The sequence below is a fragment of the Anomaloglossus baeobatrachus genome, chromosome 5 (genome assembly GCF_048569485.1).
Source record: "Anomaloglossus baeobatrachus isolate aAnoBae1 chromosome 5, aAnoBae1.hap1, whole genome shotgun sequence".
Classification (NCBI taxonomy): Eukaryota; Metazoa; Chordata; class Amphibia; order Anura; family Aromobatidae; genus Anomaloglossus; species Anomaloglossus baeobatrachus.
Window position 1 is genome coordinate 286,985,437 of NC_134357.1, and position 17,242 is coordinate 287,002,678.

The window sequence follows — 17,242 nt, forward strand, 5'->3', positions numbered from 1 at the left end:
GAGAGAGATATGCCCGTTAGCACACATACACTACTTTAAAATAAAATCAGCTATACTTCCCTTACTCCAAGGACATTTTATCGCTTTTCACCCAGGTAGCATGGCCGAGCGGTCTAAGGCGCTGGATTTAGGCTCCAGTCTCTTTGGAGGCGTGGGTTCAAATCCCACTGCTGCCAGCTTTTAGTGTTGGGCAAAGAACAATCTTGTGACGATTAGCAAATTAGGTAAATCAGTGAGTTTTCAGAAATACCTGGACTGTGTCAGTATGGAATCGAGGAAGCATTTGCAGCAACATGGTTCGTGGGGTCTAGATGTGCTGGTTTAAGGTTGCAGTCTCTTTGGGTGTGTGGGTTTGAATCCCGCTGGTGCCACTCTTACTACCTCGGAGGTTTTCAAATTCTTATCTCATGTAGCGTAATGATTTGCTTACTTTTTACTGAGCTTATCCTTTAATCTTTTCATATGATACTTGTATATTTTGATGTTTAGGAAAAGACAATTCTCAGAATTATTGCTTTGTCTTTTTGGAGAGTGATATGCCCATTACCACACATACACTACTTTAAAATGAAATCAGCTATACTTGCCTTACTCCAAGGAAGTTGACACGGCTGTCATCCAGGTAGCATGGCCGAGCGGTCTAAGGCGCTGGATTAAGGCTCCAGTCTCTTTGGAGGCGTGGGTTCAAATCCCACTGCTGCCAGCTTTTGCAGTCAGGAAGTTCATGAAAAGTCGAATTTAATAGTAGATTGGGTTGTGCAAAGAACAATCTTGTGATGATGATCAAATTAGGTAAATCAGTGAGTTTTCAGAAATACCTGAACAGTTTTGCTATTTAATGGAGCAAGCATTTGCAGTGTCATGGTCGTGGAGTCTAGATGTGCTGGATTAAGGCTGCAGTCTCTTTGGGTGTGTGGGCTTGAATCCCTCTGCTGCCACCTCCACTACCTCTGAGGTTTTCAAATTCTTATCTCATGTAGCTTAATGATTTGCTTACTTTTAAATGAGCTTATCCTTTAATCTTTTCATATGATACTTGTACATTTTGATGTTTAGGAAAAGACAATTCTCAGAATTATTGCTTTGTCCTGTTGGAGAGAGATATGCCCGTTAGCACACATACACTACTTTAAAATAAAATCAGCTATACTTCCCTTACTCCAAGGACATTTTATCGCTTTTCACCCAGGTAGCATGGCCGAGCGGTCTAAGGCGCTGGATTTAGGCTCCAGTCTCTTTGGAGGCGTGGGTTCAAATCCCACTGCTGCCAGCTTTTAGTGTTGGGCAAAGAACAATCTTGTGACGATTAGCAAATTAGGTAAATCAGTGAGTTTTCAGAAATACCTGGACTGTGTCAGTATGGAATCGAGGAAGCATTTGCAGCAACATGGTTCGTGGGGTCTAGATGTGCTGGTTTAAGGTTGCAGTCTCTTTGGGTGTGTGGGTTTGAATCCCGCTGGTGCCACTCTTACTACCTCGGAGGTTTTCAATTTCTTATCTCATGTAGCGTAATGATTTGCTTACTTTTTACTGAGCTTATCCTTTAATCTTTTCATATGATACTTGTATATTTTGATGTTTAGGAAAAGACAATTCTCAGAATTATTGCTTTGTCTTTTTGGAGAGTGATATGCCCATTACCACACATACACTACTTTAAAATGAAATCAGCTATACTTGCCTTACTCCAAGGAAGTTGACACGGCTGTCATCCAGGTAGCATGGCCGAGCGGTCTAAGGCGCTGGATTAAGGCTCCAGTCTCTTTGGAGGCGTGGGTTCAAATCCCACTGCTGCCAGCTTTTGCAGTCAGGAAGTTCATGAAAAGTCGAATTTAATAGTAGATTGGGTTGTGCAAAGAACAATCTTGTGATGATGATCAAATTAGGTAAATCAGTGAGTTTTCAGAAATACCTGAACAGTTTTGCTATTTAATGGAGCAAGCATTTGCAGTGTCATGGTCGTGGAGTCTAGATGTGCTGGATTAAGGCTGCAGTCTCTTTGGGTGTGTGGGCTTGAATCCCTCTGCTGCCACCTCCACTACCTCTGAGGTTTTCAAATTCTTATCTCATGTAGCTTAATGATTTGCTTACTTTTAAATGAGCTTATCCTTTAATCTTTTCATATGATACTTGTACATTTTGATGTTTAGGAAAAGACAATTCTCAGAATTATTGCTTTGTCCTGTTGGAGAGAGATATGCCCGTTAGCACACATACACTACTTTAAAATAAAATCAGCTATACTTCCCTTACTCCAAGGACATTTTATCGCTTTTCACCCAGGTAGCATGGCCGAGCGGTCTAAGGCGCTGGATTTAGGCTCCAGTCTCTTTGGAGGCGTGGGTTCAAATCCCACTGCTGCCAGCTTTTAGTGTTGGGCAAAGAACAATCTTGTGACGATTAGCAAATTAGGTAAATCAGTGAGTTTTCAGAAATACCTGGACTGTGTCAGTATGGAATCGAGGAAGCATTTGCAGCAACATGGTTCGTGGGGTCTAGATGTGCTGGTTTAAGGTTGCAGTCTCTTTGGGTGTGTGGGTTTGAATCCCGCTGGTGCCACTCTTACTACCTCGGAGGTTTTCAAATTCTTATCTCATGTAGCGTAATGATTTGCTTACTTTTTACTGAGCTTATCCTTTAATCTTTTCATATGATACTTGTATATTTTGATGTTTAGGAAAAGACAATTCTCAGAATTATTGCTTTGTCTTTTTGGAGAGTGATATGCCCATTACCACACATACACTACTTTAAAATGAAATCAGCTATACTTGCCTTACTCCAAGGAAGTTGACACGGCTGTCATCCAGGTAGCATGGCCGAGCGGTCTAAGGCGCTGGATTAAGGCTCCAGTCTCTTTGGAGGCGTGGGTTCAAATCCCACTGCTGCCAGCTTTTGCAGTCAGGAAGTTCATGAAAAGTCGAATTTAATAGTAGATTGGGTTGTGCAAAGAACAATCTTGTGATGATGATCAAATTAGGTAAATCAGTGAGTTTTCAGAAATACCTGAACAGTTTTGCTATTTAATGGAGCAAGCATTTGCAGTGTCATGGTCGTGGAGTCTAGATGTGCTGGATTAAGGCTGCAGTCTCTTTGGGTGTGTGGGCTTGAATCCCTCTGCTGCCACCTCCACTACCTCTGAGGTTTTCAAATTCTTATCTCATGTAGCTTAATGATTTGCTTACTTTTAAATGAGCTTATCCTTTAATCTTTTCATATGATACTTGTACATTTTGATGTTTAGGAAAAGACAATTCTCAGAATTATTGCTTTGTCCTGTTGGAGAGAGATATGCCCGTTAGCACACATACACTACTTTAAAATAAAATCAGCTATACTTCCCTTACTCCAAGGACATTTTATCGCTTTTCACCCAGGTAGCATGGCCGAGCGGTCTAAGGCGCTGGATTTAGGCTCCAGTCTCTTTGGAGGCGTGGGTTCAAATCCCACTGCTGCCAGCTTTTAGTGTTGGGCAAAGAACAATCTTGTGACGATTAGCAAATTAGGTAAATCAGTGAGTTTTCAGAAATACCTGGACTGTGTCAGTATGGAATCGAGGAAGCATTTGCAGCAACATGGTTCGTGGGGTCTAGATGTGCTGGTTTAAGGTTGCAGTCTCTTTGGGTGTGTGGGTTTGAATCCCGCTGGTGCCACTCTTACTACCTCGGAGGTTTTCAAATTCTTATCTCATGTAGCGTAATGATTTGCTTACTTTTTACTGAGCTTATCCTTTAATCTTTTCATATGATACTTGTATATTTTGATGTTTAGGAAAAGACAATTCTCAGAATTATTGCTTTGTCTTTTTGGAGAGTGATATGCCCATTACCACACATACACTACTTTAAAATGAAATCAGCTATACTTGCCTTACTCCAAGGAAGTTGACACGGCTGTCATCCAGGTAGCATGGCCGAGCGGTCTAAGGCGCTGGATTAAGGCTCCAGTCTCTTTGGAGGCGTGGGTTCAAATCCCACTGCTGCCAGCTTTTGCAGTCAGGAAGTTCATGAAAAGTCGAATTTAATAGTAGATTGGGTTGTGCAAAGAACAATCTTGTGATGATGATCAAATTAGGTAAATCAGTGAGTTTTCAGAAATACCTGAACAGTTTTGCTATTTAATGGAGCAAGCATTTGCAGTGTCATGGTCGTGGAGTCTAGATGTGCTGGATTAAGGCTGCAGTCTCTTTGGGTGTGTGGGCTTGAATCCCTCTGCTGCCACCTCCACTACCTCTGAGGTTTTCAAATTCTTATCTCATGTAGCTTAATGATTTGCTTACTTTTAAATGAGCTTATCCTTTAATCTTTTCATATGATACTTGTACATTTTGATGTTTAGGAAAAGACAATTCTCAGAATTATTGCTTTGTCCTGTTGGAGAGAGATATGCCCGTTAGCACACATACACTACTTTAAAATAAAATCAGCTATACTTCCCTTACTCCAAGGACATTTTATCGCTTTTCACCCAGGTAGCATGGCCGAGCGGTCTAAGGCGCTGGATTTAGGCTCCAGTCTCTTTGGAGGCGTGGGTTCAAATCCCACTGCTGCCAGCTTTTAGTGTTGGGCAAAGAACAATCTTGTGACGATTAGCAAATTAGGTAAATCAGTGAGTTTTCAGAAATACCTGGACTGTGTCAGTATGGAATCGAGGAAGCATTTGCAGCAACATGGTTCGTGGGGTCTAGATGTGCTGGTTTAAGGTTGCAGTCTCTTTGGGTGTGTGGGTTTGAATCCCGCTGGTGCCACTCTTACTACCTCGGAGGTTTTCAAATTCTTATCTCATGTAGCGTAATGATTTGCTTACTTTTTACTGAGCTTATCCTTTAATCTTTTCATATGATACTTGTATATTTTGATGTTTAGGAAAAGACAATTCTCAGAATTATTGCTTTGTCTTTTTGGAGAGTGATATGCCCATTACCACACATACACTACTTTAAAATGAAATCAGCTATACTTGCCTTACTCCAAGGAAGTTGACACGGCTGTCATCCAGGTAGCATGGCCGAGCGGTCTAAGGCGCTGGATTAAGGCTCCAGTCTCTTTGGAGGCGTGGGTTCAAATCCCACTGCTGCCAGCTTTTGCAGTCAGGAAGTTCATGAAAAGTCGAATTTAATAGTAGATTGGGTTGTGCAAAGAACAATCTTGTGATGATGATCAAATTAGGTAAATCAGTGAGTTTTCAGAAATACCTGAACAGTTTTGCTATTTAATGGAGCAAGCATTTGCAGTGTCATGGTCGTGGAGTCTAGATGTGCTGGATTAAGGCTGCAGTCTCTTTGGGTGTGTGGGCTTGAATCCCTCTGCTGCCACCTCCACTACCTCTGAGGTTTTCAAATTCTTATCTCATGTAGCTTAATGATTTGCTTACTTTTAAATGAGCTTATCCTTTAATCTTTTCATATGATACTTGTACATTTTGATGTTTAGGAAAAGACAATTCTCAGAATTATTGCTTTGTCCTGTTGGAGAGAGATATGCCCGTTAGCACACATACACTACTTTAAAATAAAATCAGCTATACTTCCCTTACTCCAAGGACATTTTATAGCTTTTCACCCAGGTAGCATGGCCGAGCGGTCTAAGGCGCTGGATTTAGGCTCCAGTCTCTTTGGAGGCGTGGGTTCAAATCCCACTGCTGCCAGCTTTTAGTGTTGGGCAAAGAACAATCTTGTGACGATTAGCAAATTAGGTAAATCAGTGAGTTTTCAGAAATACCTGGACTGTGTCAGTATGGAATCGAGGAAGCATTTGCAGCAACATGGTTCGTGGGGTCTAGATGTGCTGGTTTAAGGTTGCAGTCTCTTTGGGTGTGTGGGTTTGAATCCCGCTGGTGCCACTCTTACTACCTCGGAGGTTTTCAAATTCTTATCTCATGTAGCGTAATGATTTGCTTACTTTTTACTGAGCTTATCCTTTAATCTTTTCATATGATACTTGTATATTTTGATGTTTAGGAAAAGACAATTCTCAGAATTATTGCTTTGTCTTTTTGGAGAGTGATATGCCCATTACCACACATACACTACTTTAAAATGAAATCAGCTATACTTGCCTTACTCCAAGGAAGTTGACACGGCTGTCATCCAGGTAGCATGGCCGAGCGGTCTAAGGCGCTGGATTAAGGCTCCAGTCTCTTTGGAGGCGTGGGTTCAAATCCCACTGCTGCCAGCTTTTGCAGTCAGGAAGTTCATGAAAAGTCGAATTTAATAGTAGATTGGGTTGTGCAAAGAACAATCTTGTGATGATGATCAAATTAGGTAAATCAGTGAGTTTTCAGAAATACCTGAACAGTTTTGCTATTTAATGGAGCAAGCATTTGCAGTGTCATGGTCGTGGAGTCTAGATGTGCTGGATTAAGGCTGCAGTCTCTTTGGGTGTGTGGGCTTGAATCCCTCTGCTGCCACCTCCACTACCTCTGAGGTTTTCAAATTCTTATCTCATGTAGCTTAATGATTTGCTTACTTTTAAATGAGCTTATCCTTTAATCTTTTCATATGATACTTGTACATTTTGATGTTTAGGAAAAGACAATTCTCAGAATTATTGCTTTGTCCTGTTGGAGAGAGATATGCCCGTTAGCACACATACACTACTTTAAAATAAAATCAGCTATACTTCCCTTACTCCAAGGACATTTTATCGCTTTTCACCCAGGTAGCATGGCCGAGCGGTCTAAGGCGCTGGATTTAGGCTCCAGTCTCTTTGGAGGCGTGGGTTCAAATCCCACTGCTGCCAGCTTTTAGTGTTGGGCAAAGAACAATCTTGTGACGATTAGCAAATTAGGTAAATCAGTGAGTTTTCAGAAATACCTGGACTGTGTCAGTATGGAATCGAGGAAGCATTTGCAGCAACATGGTTCGTGGGGTCTAGATGTGCTGGTTTAAGGTTGCAGTCTCTTTGGGTGTGTGGGTTTGAATCCCGCTGGTGCCACTCTTACTACCTCGGAGGTTTTCAAATTCTTATCTCATGTAGCGTAATGATTTGCTTACTTTTTACTGAGCTTATCCTTTAATCTTTTCATATGATACTTGTATATTTTGATGTTTAGGAAAAGACAATTCTCAGAATTATTGCTTTGTCTTTTTGGAGAGTGATATGCCCATTACCACACATACACTACTTTAAAATGAAATCAGCTATACTTGCCTTACTCCAAGGAAGTTGACACGGCTGTCATCCAGGTAGCATGGCCGAGCGGTCTAAGGCGCTGGATTAAGGCTCCAGTCTCTTTGGAGGCGTGGGTTCAAATCCCACTGCTGCCAGCTTTTGCAGTCAGGAAGTTCATGAAAAGTCGAATTTAATAGTAGATTGGGTTGTGCAAAGAACAATCTTGTGATGATGATCAAATTAGGTAAATCAGTGAGTTTTCAGAAATACCTGAACAGTTTTGCTATTTAATGGAGCAAGCATTTGCAGTGTCATGGTCGTGGAGTCTAGATGTGCTGGATTAAGGCTGCAGTCTCTTTGGGTGTGTGGGCTTGAATCCCTCTGCTGCCACCTCCACTACCTCTGAGGTTTTCAAATTCTTATCTCATGTAGCTTAATGATTTGCTTACTTTTAAATGAGCTTATCCTTTAATCTTTTCATATGATACTTGTACATTTTGATGTTTAGGAAAAGACAATTCTCAGAATTATTGCTTTGTCCTGTTGGAGAGAGATATGCCCGTTAGCACACATACACTACTTTAAAATAAAATCAGCTATACTTCCCTTACTCCAAGGACATTTTATCGCTTTTCACCCAGGTAGCATGGCCGAGCGGTCTAAGGCGCTGGATTTAGGCTCCAGTCTCTTTGGAGGCGTGGGTTCAAATCCCACTGCTGCCAGCTTTTAGTGTTGGGCAAAGAACAATCTTGTGACGATTAGCAAATTAGGTAAATCAGTGAGTTTTCAGAAATACCTTGACTGTGTCAGTATGGAATCGAGGAAGCATTTGCAGCAACATGGTTCGTGGGGTCTAGATGTGCTGGTTTAAGGTTGCAGTCTCTTTGGGTGTGTGGGTTTGAATCCCGCTGGTGCCACTCTTACTACCTCGGAGGTTTTCAAATTCTTATCTCATGTAGCGTAATGATTTGCTTACTTTTTACTGAGCTTATCCTTTAATCTTTTCATATGATACTTGTATATTTTGATGTTTAGGAAAAGACAATTCTCAGAATTATTGCTTTGTCTTTTTGGAGAGTGATATGCCCATTACCACACATACACTACTTTAAAATGAAATCAGCTATACTTGCCTTACTCCAAGGAAGTTGACACGGCTGTCATCCAGGTAGCATGGCCGAGCGGTCTAAGGCGCTGGATTAAGGCTCCAGTCTCTTTGGAGGCGTGGGTTCAAATCCCACTGCTGCCAGCTTTTGCAGTCAGGAAGTTCATGAAAAGTCGAATTTAATAGTAGATTGGGTTGTGCAAAGAACAATCTTGTGATGATGATCAAATTAGGTAAATCAGTGAGTTTTCAGAAATACCTGAACAGTTTTGCTATTTAATGGAGCAAGCATTTGCAGTGTCATGGTCGTGGAGTCTAGATGTGCTGGATTAAGGCTGCAGTCTCTTTGGGTGTGTGGGCTTGAATCCCTCTGCTGCCACCTCCACTACCTCTGAGGTTTTCAAATTCTTATCTCATGTAGCTTAATGATTTGCTTACTTTTAAATGAGCTTATCCTTTAATCTTTTCATATGATACTTGTACATTTTGATGTTTAGGAAAAGACAATTCTCAGAATTATTGCTTTGTCCTGTTGGAGAGAGATATGCCCGTTAGCACACATACACTACTTTAAAATAAAATCAGCTATACTTCCCTTACTCCAAGGACATTTTATCGCTTTTCACCCAGGTAGCATGGCCGAGCGGTCTAAGGCGCTGGATTTAGGCTCCAGTCTCTTTGGAGGCGTGGGTTCAAATCCCACTGCTGCCAGCTTTTAGTGTTGGGCAAAGAACAATCTTGTGACGATTAGCAAATTAGGTAAATCAGTGAGTTTTCAGAAATACCTGGACTGTGTCAGTATGGAATCGAGGAAGCATTTGCAGCAACATGGTTCGTGGGGTCTAGATGTGCTGGTTTAAGGTTGCAGTCTCTTTGGGTGTGTGGGTTTGAATCCCGCTGGTGCCACTCTTACTACCTCGGAGGTTTTCAAATTCTTATCTCATGTAGCGTAATGATTTGCTTACTTTTTACTGAGCTTATCCTTTAATCTTTTCATATGATACTTGTATATTTTGATGTTTAGGAAAAGACAATTCTCAGAATTATTGCTTTGTCTTTTTGGAGAGTGATATGCCCATTACCACACATACACTACTTTAAAATGAAATCAGCTATACTTGCCTTACTCCAAGGAAGTTGACACGGCTGTCATCCAGGTAGCATGGCCGAGCGGTCTAAGGCGCTGGATTAAGGCTCCAGTCTCTTTGGAGGCGTGGGTTCAAATCCCACTGCTGCCAGCTTTTGCAGTCAGGAAGTTCATGAAAAGTCGAATTTAATAGTAGATTGGGTTGTGCAAAGAACAATCTTGTGATGATGATCAAATTAGGTAAATCAGTGAGTTTTCAGAAATACCTGAACAGTTTTGCTATTTAATGGAGCAAGCATTTGCAGTGTCATGGTCGTGGAGTCTAGATGTGCTGGATTAAGGCTGCAGTCTCTTTGGGTGTGTGGGCTTGAATCCCTCTGCTGCCACCTCCACTACCTCTGAGGTTTTCAAATTCTTATCTCATGTAGCTTAATGATTTGCTTACTTTTAAATGAGCTTATCCTTTAATCTTTTCATATGATACTTGTACATTTTGATGTTTAGGAAAAGACAATTCTCAGAATTATTGCTTTGTCCTGTTGGAGAGAGATATGCCCGTTAGCACACATACACTACTTTAAAATAAAATCAGCTATACTTCCCTTACTCCAAGGACATTTTATCGCTTTTCACCCAGGTAGCATGGCCGAGCGGTCTAAGGCGCTGGATTTAGGCTCCAGTCTCTTTGGAGGCGTGGGTTCAAATCCCACTGCTGCCAGCTTTTAGTGTTGGGCAAAGAACAATCTTGTGACGATTAGCAAATTAGGTAAATCAGTGAGTTTTCAGAAATACCTTGACTGTGTCAGTATGGAATCGAGGAAGCATTTGCAGCAACATGGTTCGTGGGGTCTAGATGTGCTGGTTTAAGGTTGCAGTCTCTTTGGGTGTGTGGGTTTGAATCCCGCTGGTGCCACTCTTACTACCTCGGAGGTTTTCAAATTCTTATCTCATGTAGCGTAATGATTTGCTTACTTTTTACTGAGCTTATCCTTTAATCTTTTCATATGATACTTGTATATTTTGATGTTTAGGAAAAGACAATTCTCAGAATTATTGCTTTGTCTTTTTGGAGAGTGATATGCCCATTACCACACATACACTACTTTAAAATGAAATCAGCTATACTTGCCTTACTCCAAGGAAGTTGACACGGCTGTCATCCAGGTAGCATGGCCGAGCGGTCTAAGGCGCTGGATTAAGGCTCCAGTCTCTTTGGAGGCGTGGGTTCAAATCCCACTGCTGCCAGCTTTTGCAGTCAGGAAGTTCATGAAAAGTCGAATTTAATAGTAGATTGGGTTGTGCAAAGAACAATCTTGTGATGATGATCAAATTAGGTAAATCAGTGAGTTTTCAGAAATACCTGAACAGTTTTGCTATTTAATGGAGCAAGCATTTGCAGTGTCATGGTCGTGGAGTCTAGATGTGCTGGATTAAGGCTGCAGTCTCTTTGGGTGTGTGGGCTTGAATCCCTCTGCTGCCACCTCCACTACCTCTGAGGTTTTCAAATTCTTATCTCATGTAGCTTAATGATTTGCTTACTTTTAAATGAGCTTATCCTTTAATCTTTTCATATGATACTTGTACATTTTGATGTTTAGGAAAAGACAATTCTCAGAATTATTGCTTTGTCCTGTTGGAGAGAGATATGCCCGTTAGCACACATACACTACTTTAAAATAAAATCAGCTATACTTCCCTTACTCCAAGGACATTTTATCGCTTTTCACCCAGGTAGCATGGCCGAGCGGTCTAAGGCGCTGGATTTAGGCTCCAGTCTCTTTGGAGGCGTGGGTTCAAATCCCACTGCTGCCAGCTTTTAGTGTTGGGCAAAGAACAATCTTGTGACGATTAGCAAATTAGGTAAATCAGTGAGTTTTCAGAAATACCTGGACTGTGTCAGTATGGAATCGAGGAAGCATTTGCAGCAACATGGTTCGTGGGGTCTAGATGTGCTGGTTTAAGGTTGCAGTCTCTTTGGGTGTGTGGGTTTGAATCCCGCTGGTGCCACTCTTACTACCTCGGAGGTTTTCAAATTCTTATCTCATGTAGCGTAATGATTTGCTTACTTTTTACTGAGCTTATCCTTTAATCTTTTCATATGATACTTGTATATTTTGATGTTTAGGAAAAGACAATTCTCAGAATTATTGCTTTGTCTTTTTGGAGAGTGATATGCCCATTACCACACATACACTACTTTAAAATGAAATCAGCTATACTTGCCTTACTCCAAGGAAGTTGACACGGCTGTCATCCAGGTAGCATGGCCGAGCGGTCTAAGGCGCTGGATTAAGGCTCCAGTCTCTTTGGAGGCGTGGGTTCAAATCCCACTGCTGCCAGCTTTTGCAGTCAGGAAGTTCATGAAAAGTCGAATTTAATAGTAGATTGGGTTGTGCAAAGAACAATCTTGTGATGATGATCAAATTAGGTAAATCAGTGAGTTTTCAGAAATACCTGAACAGTTTTGCTATTTAATGGAGCAAGCATTTGCAGTGTCATGGTCGTGGAGTCTAGATGTGCTGGATTAAGGCTGCAGTCTCTTTGGGTGTGTGGGCTTGAATCCCTCTGCTGCCACCTCCACTACCTCTGAGGTTTTCAAATTCTTATCTCATGTAGCTTAATGATTTGCTTACTTTTAAATGAGCTTATCCTTTAATCTTTTCATATGATACTTGTACATTTTGATGTTTAGGAAAAGACAATTCTCAGAATTATTGCTTTGTCCTGTTGGAGAGAGATATGCCCGTTAGCACACATACACTACTTTAAAATAAAATCAGCTATACTTCCCTTACTCCAAGGACATTTTATCGCTTTTCACCCAGGTAGCATGGCCGAGCGGTCTAAGGCGCTGGATTTAGGCTCCAGTCTCTTTGGAGGCGTGGGTTCAAATCCCACTGCTGCCAGCTTTTAGTGTTGGGCAAAGAACAATCTTGTGACGATTAGCAAATTAGGTAAATCAGTGAGTTTTCAGAAATACCTGGACTGTGTCAGTATGGAATCGAGGAAGCATTTGCAGCAACATGGTTCGTGGGGTCTAGATGTGCTGGTTTAAGGTTGCAGTCTCTTTGGGTGTGTGGGTTTGAATCCCGCTGGTGCCACTCTTACTACCTCGGAGGTTTTCAATTTCTTATCTCATGTAGCGTAATGATTTGCTTACTTTTTACTGAGCTTATCCTTTAATCTTTTCATATGATACTTGTATATTTTGATGTTTAGGAAAAGACAATTCTCAGAATTATTGCTTTGTCTTTTTGGAGAGTGATATGCCCATTACCACACATACACTACTTTAAAATGAAATCAGCTATACTTGCCTTACTCCAAGGAAGTTGACACGGCTGTCATCCAGGTAGCATGGCCGAGCGGTCTAAGGCGCTGGATTAAGGCTCCAGTCTCTTTGGAGGCGTGGGTTCAAATCCCACTGCTGCCAGCTTTTGCAGTCAGGAAGTTCATGAAAAGTCGAATTTAATAGTAGATTGGGTTGTGCAAAGAACAATCTTGTGATGATGATCAAATTAGGTAAATCAGTGAGTTTTCAGAAATACCTGAACAGTTTTGCTATTTAATGGAGCAAGCATTTGCAGTGTCATGGTCGTGGAGTCTAGATGTGCTGGATTAAGGCTGCAGTCTCTTTGGGTGTGTGGGCTTGAATCCCTCTGCTGCCACCTCCACTACCTCTGAGGTTTTCAAATTCTTATCTCATGTAGCTTAATGATTTGCTTACTTTTAAATGAGCTTATCCTTTAATCTTTTCATATGATACTTGTACATTTTGATGTTTAGGAAAAGACAATTCTCAGAATTATTGCTTTGTCCTGTTGGAGAGAGATATGCCCGTTAGCACACATACACTACTTTAAAATAAAATCAGCTATACTTCCCTTACTCCAAGGACATTTTATCGCTTTTCACCCAGGTAGCATGGCCGAGCGGTCTAAGGCGCTGGATTTAGGCTCCAGTCTCTTTGGAGGCGTGGGTTCAAATCCCACTGCTGCCAGCTTTTAGTGTTGGGCAAAGAACAATCTTGTGACGATTAGCAAATTAGGTAAATCAGTGAGTTTTCAGAAATACCTGGACTGTGTCAGTATGGAATCGAGGAAGCATTTGCAGCAACATGGTTCGTGGGGTCTAGATGTGCTGGTTTAAGGTTGCAGTCTCTTTGGGTGTGTGGGTTTGAATCCCGCTGGTGCCACTCTTACTACCTCGGAGGTTTTCAAATTCTTATCTCATGTAGCGTAATGATTTGCTTACTTTTTACTGAGCTTATCCTTTAATCTTTTCATATGATACTTGTATATTTTGATGTTTAGGAAAAGACAATTCTCAGAATTATTGCTTTGTCTTTTTGGAGAGTGATATGCCCATTACCACACATACACTACTTTAAAATGAAATCAGCTATACTTGCCTTACTCCAAGGAAGTTGACACGGCTGTCATCCAGGTAGCATGGCCGAGCGGTCTAAGGCGCTGGATTAAGGCTCCAGTCTCTTTGGAGGCGTGGGTTCAAATCCCACTGCTGCCAGCTTTTGCAGTCAGGAAGTTCATGAAAAGTCGAATTTAATAGTAGATTGGGTTGTGCAAAGAACAATCTTGTGATGATGATCAAATTAGGTAAATCAGTGAGTTTTCAGAAATACCTGAACAGTTTTGCTATTTAATGGAGCAAGCATTTGCAGTGTCATGGTCGTGGAGTCTAGATGTGCTGGATTAAGGCTGCAGTCTCTTTGGGTGTGTGGGCTTGAATCCCTCTGCTGCCACCTCCACTACCTCTGAGGTTTTCAAATTCTTATCTCATGTAGCTTAATGATTTGCTTACTTTTAAATGAGCTTATCCTTTAATCTTTTCATATGATACTTGTACATTTTGATGTTTAGGAAAAGACAATTCTCAGAATTATTGCTTTGTCCTGTTGGAGAGAGATATGCCCGTTAGCACACATACACTACTTTAAAATAAAATCAGCTATACTTCCCTTACTCCAAGGACATTTTATCGCTTTTCACCCAGGTAGCATGGCCGAGCGGTCTAAGGCGCTGGATTTAGGCTCCAGTCTCTTTGGAGGCGTGGGTTCAAATCCCACTGCTGCCAGCTTTTAGTGTTGGGCAAAGAACAATCTTGTGACGATTAGCAAATTAGGTAAATCAGTGAGTTTTCAGAAATACCTGGACTGTGTCAGTATGGAATCGAGGAAGCATTTGCAGCAACATGGTTCGTGGGGTCTAGATGTGCTGGTTTAAGGTTGCAGTCTCTTTGGGTGTGTGGGTTTGAATCCCGCTGGTGCCACTCTTACTACCTCGGAGGTTTTCAAATTCTTATCTCATGTAGCGTAATGATTTGCTTACTTTTTACTGAGCTTATCCTTTAATCTTTTCATATGATACTTGTATATTTTGATGTTTAGGAAAAGACAATTCTCAGAATTATTGCTTTGTCTTTTTGGAGAGTGATATGCCCATTACCACACATACACTACTTTAAAATGAAATCAGCTATACTTGCCTTACTCCAAGGAAGTTGACACGGCTGTCATCCAGGTAGCATGGCCGAGCGGTCTAAGGCGCTGGATTAAGGCTCCAGTCTCTTTGGAGGCGTGGGTTCAAATCCCACTGCTGCCAGCTTTTGCAGTCAGGAAGTTCATGAAAAGTCGAATTTAATAGTAGATTGGGTTGTGCAAAGAACAATCTTGTGATGATGATCAAATTAGGTAAATCAGTGAGTTTTCAGAAATACCTGAACAGTTTTGCTATTTAATGGAGCAAGCATTTGCAGTGTCATGGTCGTGGAGTCTAGATGTGCTGGATTAAGGCTGCAGTCTCTTTGGGTGTGTGGGCTTGAATCCCTCTGCTGCCACCTCCACTACCTCTGAGGTTTTCAAATTCTTATCTCATGTAGCTTAATGATTTGCTTACTTTTAAATGAGCTTATCCTTTAATCTTTTCATATGATACTTGTACATTTTGATGTTTAGGAAAAGACAATTCTCAGAATTATTGCTTTGTCCTGTTGGAGAGAGATATGCCCGTTAGCACACATACACTACTTTAAAATAAAATCAGCTATACTTCCCTTACTCCAAGGACATTTTATCGCTTTTCACCCAGGTAGCATGGCCGAGCGGTCTAAGGCGCTGGATTTAGGCTCCAGTCTCTTTGGAGGCGTGGGTTCAAATCCCACTGCTGCCAGCTTTTAGTGTTGGGCAAAGAACAATCTTGTGACGATTAGCAAATTAGGTAAATCAGTGAGTTTTCAGAAATACCTGGACTGTGTCAGTATGGAATCGAGGAAGCATTTGCAGCAACATGGTTCGTGGGGTCTAGATGTGCTGGTTTAAGGTTGCAGTCTCTTTGGGTGTGTGGGTTTGAATCCCGCTGGTGCCACTCTTACTACCTCGGAGGTTTTCAAATTCTTATCTCATGTAGCGTAATGATTTGCTTACTTTTTACTGAGCTTATCCTTTAATCTTTTCATATGATACTTGTATATTGTGATGTTTAGGAAAAGACAATTCTCAGAATTATTGCTTTGTCTTTTTGGAGAGTGATATGCCCATTACCACACATACACTACTTTAAAATGAAATCAGCTATACTTGCCTTACTCCAAGGAAGTTGACACGGCTGTCATCCAGGTAGCATGGCCGAGCGGTCTAAGGCGCTGGATTAAGGCTCCAGTCTCTTTGGAGGCGTGGGTTCAAATCCCACTGCTGCCAGCTTTTGCAGTCAGGAAGTTCATGAAAAGTCGAATTTAATAGTAGATTGGGTTGTGCAAAGAACAATCTTGTGATGATGATCAAATTAGGTAAATCAGTGAGCTTTCAGAAATACCTGAACAGTTTTGCTATTTAATGGAGCAAGCATTTGCAGTGTCATGGTCGTGGAGTCTAGATGTGCTGGATTAAGGCTGCAGTCTCTTTGGGTGTGTGGGCTTGAATCCCTCTGCTGCCACCTCCACTACCTCTGAGGTTTTCAAATTCTTATCTCATGTAGCTTAATGATTTGCTTACTTTTAAATGAGCTTATCCTTTAATCTTTTCATATGATACTTGTACATTTTGATGTTTAGGAAAAGACAATTCTCAGAATTATTGCTTTGTCCTGTTGGAGAGAGATATGCCCGTTAGCACACATACACTACTTTAAAATAAAATCAGCTATACTTCCCTTACTCCAAGGACATTTTATCGCTTTTCACCCAGGTAGCATGGCCGAGCGGTCTAAGGCGCTGGATTTAGGCTCCAGTCTCTTTGGAGGCGTGGGTTCAAATCCCACTGCTGCCAGCTTTTAGTGTTGGGCAAAGAACAATCTTGTGACGATTAGCAAATTAGGTAAATCAGTGAGTTTTCAGAAATACCTGGACTGTGTCAGTATGGAATCGAGGAAGCATTTGCAGCAACATGGTTCGTGGGGTCTAGATGTGCTGGTTTAAGGTTGCAGTCTCTTTGGGTGTGTGGGTTTGAATCCCGCTGGTGCCACTCTTACTACCTCGGAGGTTTTCAAATTCTTATCTCATGTAGCGTAATGATTTGCTTACTTTTTACTGAGCTTATCCTTTAATCTTTTCATATGATACTTGTATATTTTGATGTTTAGGAAAAGACAATTCTCAGAATTATTGCTTTGTCTTTTTGGAGAGTGATATGCCCATTACCACACATACACTACTTTAAAATGAAATCAGCTATACTTGCCTTACTCCAAGGAAGTTGACACGGCTGTCATCCAGGTAGCATGGCCGAGCGGTCTAAGGCGCTGGATTAAGGCTCCAGTCTCTTTGGAGGCGTGGGTTCAAATCCCACTGCTGCCAGCTTTTGCAGTCAGGAAGTTCATGAAAAGTCGAATTTAATAGTAGATTGGGTTGTGCAAAGAACAATCTTGTGATGATGATCAAATTAGGTAAATCAGTGAGTTTTCAGAAATACCTGAACAGTTTTGC

At 41.4% G+C, this 17,242-nt stretch overlaps 32 non-coding genes across 32 annotated transcripts; all 32 read left to right on the forward strand.

The window, feature by feature from the left end:
- The first annotated feature begins 94 nt into the window (after positions 1-94).
- Positions 95-176, forward strand: TRNAL-UAG (transfer RNA leucine (anticodon UAG)). Its single transcript has one exon. It is a non-coding gene; the product is annotated as a tRNA-Leu (tRNA).
- Positions 177-621: 445 nt separating this feature from the next.
- Positions 622-703, forward strand: TRNAL-AAG (transfer RNA leucine (anticodon AAG)). Its single transcript has one exon. It is a non-coding gene; the product is annotated as a tRNA-Leu (tRNA).
- A 485-nt stretch (positions 704-1,188) lies between these two features.
- On the forward strand, positions 1,189-1,270 carry TRNAL-UAG (transfer RNA leucine (anticodon UAG)). Its single transcript has one exon. It is a non-coding gene; the product is annotated as a tRNA-Leu (tRNA).
- Positions 1,271-1,715: 445 nt separating this feature from the next.
- TRNAL-AAG (transfer RNA leucine (anticodon AAG)) lies at positions 1,716-1,797 on the forward strand. The gene has a single exon. It is a non-coding gene; the product is annotated as a tRNA-Leu (tRNA).
- Positions 1,798-2,282: 485 nt separating this feature from the next.
- On the forward strand, positions 2,283-2,364 carry TRNAL-UAG (transfer RNA leucine (anticodon UAG)). Its single transcript has one exon. It is a non-coding gene; the product is annotated as a tRNA-Leu (tRNA).
- A 445-nt stretch (positions 2,365-2,809) lies between these two features.
- On the forward strand, positions 2,810-2,891 carry TRNAL-AAG (transfer RNA leucine (anticodon AAG)). The gene has a single exon. It is a non-coding gene; the product is annotated as a tRNA-Leu (tRNA).
- A 485-nt stretch (positions 2,892-3,376) lies between these two features.
- TRNAL-UAG (transfer RNA leucine (anticodon UAG)) lies at positions 3,377-3,458 on the forward strand. The gene has a single exon. It is a non-coding gene; the product is annotated as a tRNA-Leu (tRNA).
- Positions 3,459-3,903: 445 nt separating this feature from the next.
- Positions 3,904-3,985, forward strand: TRNAL-AAG (transfer RNA leucine (anticodon AAG)). Its single transcript has one exon. It is a non-coding gene; the product is annotated as a tRNA-Leu (tRNA).
- A 485-nt stretch (positions 3,986-4,470) lies between these two features.
- On the forward strand, positions 4,471-4,552 carry TRNAL-UAG (transfer RNA leucine (anticodon UAG)). Its single transcript has one exon. It is a non-coding gene; the product is annotated as a tRNA-Leu (tRNA).
- A 445-nt stretch (positions 4,553-4,997) lies between these two features.
- Positions 4,998-5,079, forward strand: TRNAL-AAG (transfer RNA leucine (anticodon AAG)). The gene has a single exon. It is a non-coding gene; the product is annotated as a tRNA-Leu (tRNA).
- A 485-nt stretch (positions 5,080-5,564) lies between these two features.
- On the forward strand, positions 5,565-5,646 carry TRNAL-UAG (transfer RNA leucine (anticodon UAG)). The gene has a single exon. It is a non-coding gene; the product is annotated as a tRNA-Leu (tRNA).
- Positions 5,647-6,091: 445 nt separating this feature from the next.
- TRNAL-AAG (transfer RNA leucine (anticodon AAG)) lies at positions 6,092-6,173 on the forward strand. Its single transcript has one exon. It is a non-coding gene; the product is annotated as a tRNA-Leu (tRNA).
- Positions 6,174-6,658: 485 nt separating this feature from the next.
- On the forward strand, positions 6,659-6,740 carry TRNAL-UAG (transfer RNA leucine (anticodon UAG)). The gene has a single exon. It is a non-coding gene; the product is annotated as a tRNA-Leu (tRNA).
- A 445-nt stretch (positions 6,741-7,185) lies between these two features.
- TRNAL-AAG (transfer RNA leucine (anticodon AAG)) lies at positions 7,186-7,267 on the forward strand. Its single transcript has one exon. It is a non-coding gene; the product is annotated as a tRNA-Leu (tRNA).
- A 485-nt stretch (positions 7,268-7,752) lies between these two features.
- Positions 7,753-7,834, forward strand: TRNAL-UAG (transfer RNA leucine (anticodon UAG)). Its single transcript has one exon. It is a non-coding gene; the product is annotated as a tRNA-Leu (tRNA).
- A 445-nt stretch (positions 7,835-8,279) lies between these two features.
- Positions 8,280-8,361, forward strand: TRNAL-AAG (transfer RNA leucine (anticodon AAG)). The gene has a single exon. It is a non-coding gene; the product is annotated as a tRNA-Leu (tRNA).
- Positions 8,362-8,846: 485 nt separating this feature from the next.
- TRNAL-UAG (transfer RNA leucine (anticodon UAG)) lies at positions 8,847-8,928 on the forward strand. The gene has a single exon. It is a non-coding gene; the product is annotated as a tRNA-Leu (tRNA).
- Positions 8,929-9,373: 445 nt separating this feature from the next.
- On the forward strand, positions 9,374-9,455 carry TRNAL-AAG (transfer RNA leucine (anticodon AAG)). Its single transcript has one exon. It is a non-coding gene; the product is annotated as a tRNA-Leu (tRNA).
- Positions 9,456-9,940: 485 nt separating this feature from the next.
- TRNAL-UAG (transfer RNA leucine (anticodon UAG)) lies at positions 9,941-10,022 on the forward strand. The gene has a single exon. It is a non-coding gene; the product is annotated as a tRNA-Leu (tRNA).
- Positions 10,023-10,467: 445 nt separating this feature from the next.
- Positions 10,468-10,549, forward strand: TRNAL-AAG (transfer RNA leucine (anticodon AAG)). The gene has a single exon. It is a non-coding gene; the product is annotated as a tRNA-Leu (tRNA).
- A 485-nt stretch (positions 10,550-11,034) lies between these two features.
- On the forward strand, positions 11,035-11,116 carry TRNAL-UAG (transfer RNA leucine (anticodon UAG)). The gene has a single exon. It is a non-coding gene; the product is annotated as a tRNA-Leu (tRNA).
- A 445-nt stretch (positions 11,117-11,561) lies between these two features.
- Positions 11,562-11,643, forward strand: TRNAL-AAG (transfer RNA leucine (anticodon AAG)). The gene has a single exon. It is a non-coding gene; the product is annotated as a tRNA-Leu (tRNA).
- A 485-nt stretch (positions 11,644-12,128) lies between these two features.
- TRNAL-UAG (transfer RNA leucine (anticodon UAG)) lies at positions 12,129-12,210 on the forward strand. Its single transcript has one exon. It is a non-coding gene; the product is annotated as a tRNA-Leu (tRNA).
- A 445-nt stretch (positions 12,211-12,655) lies between these two features.
- On the forward strand, positions 12,656-12,737 carry TRNAL-AAG (transfer RNA leucine (anticodon AAG)). The gene has a single exon. It is a non-coding gene; the product is annotated as a tRNA-Leu (tRNA).
- A 485-nt stretch (positions 12,738-13,222) lies between these two features.
- Positions 13,223-13,304, forward strand: TRNAL-UAG (transfer RNA leucine (anticodon UAG)). Its single transcript has one exon. It is a non-coding gene; the product is annotated as a tRNA-Leu (tRNA).
- Positions 13,305-13,749: 445 nt separating this feature from the next.
- Positions 13,750-13,831, forward strand: TRNAL-AAG (transfer RNA leucine (anticodon AAG)). The gene has a single exon. It is a non-coding gene; the product is annotated as a tRNA-Leu (tRNA).
- A 485-nt stretch (positions 13,832-14,316) lies between these two features.
- On the forward strand, positions 14,317-14,398 carry TRNAL-UAG (transfer RNA leucine (anticodon UAG)). The gene has a single exon. It is a non-coding gene; the product is annotated as a tRNA-Leu (tRNA).
- A 445-nt stretch (positions 14,399-14,843) lies between these two features.
- TRNAL-AAG (transfer RNA leucine (anticodon AAG)) lies at positions 14,844-14,925 on the forward strand. Its single transcript has one exon. It is a non-coding gene; the product is annotated as a tRNA-Leu (tRNA).
- Positions 14,926-15,410: 485 nt separating this feature from the next.
- Positions 15,411-15,492, forward strand: TRNAL-UAG (transfer RNA leucine (anticodon UAG)). Its single transcript has one exon. It is a non-coding gene; the product is annotated as a tRNA-Leu (tRNA).
- A 445-nt stretch (positions 15,493-15,937) lies between these two features.
- TRNAL-AAG (transfer RNA leucine (anticodon AAG)) lies at positions 15,938-16,019 on the forward strand. Its single transcript has one exon. It is a non-coding gene; the product is annotated as a tRNA-Leu (tRNA).
- Positions 16,020-16,504: 485 nt separating this feature from the next.
- TRNAL-UAG (transfer RNA leucine (anticodon UAG)) lies at positions 16,505-16,586 on the forward strand. The gene has a single exon. It is a non-coding gene; the product is annotated as a tRNA-Leu (tRNA).
- Positions 16,587-17,031: 445 nt separating this feature from the next.
- TRNAL-AAG (transfer RNA leucine (anticodon AAG)) lies at positions 17,032-17,113 on the forward strand. The gene has a single exon. It is a non-coding gene; the product is annotated as a tRNA-Leu (tRNA).
- Positions 17,114-17,242: the final 129 nt, after the last annotated feature.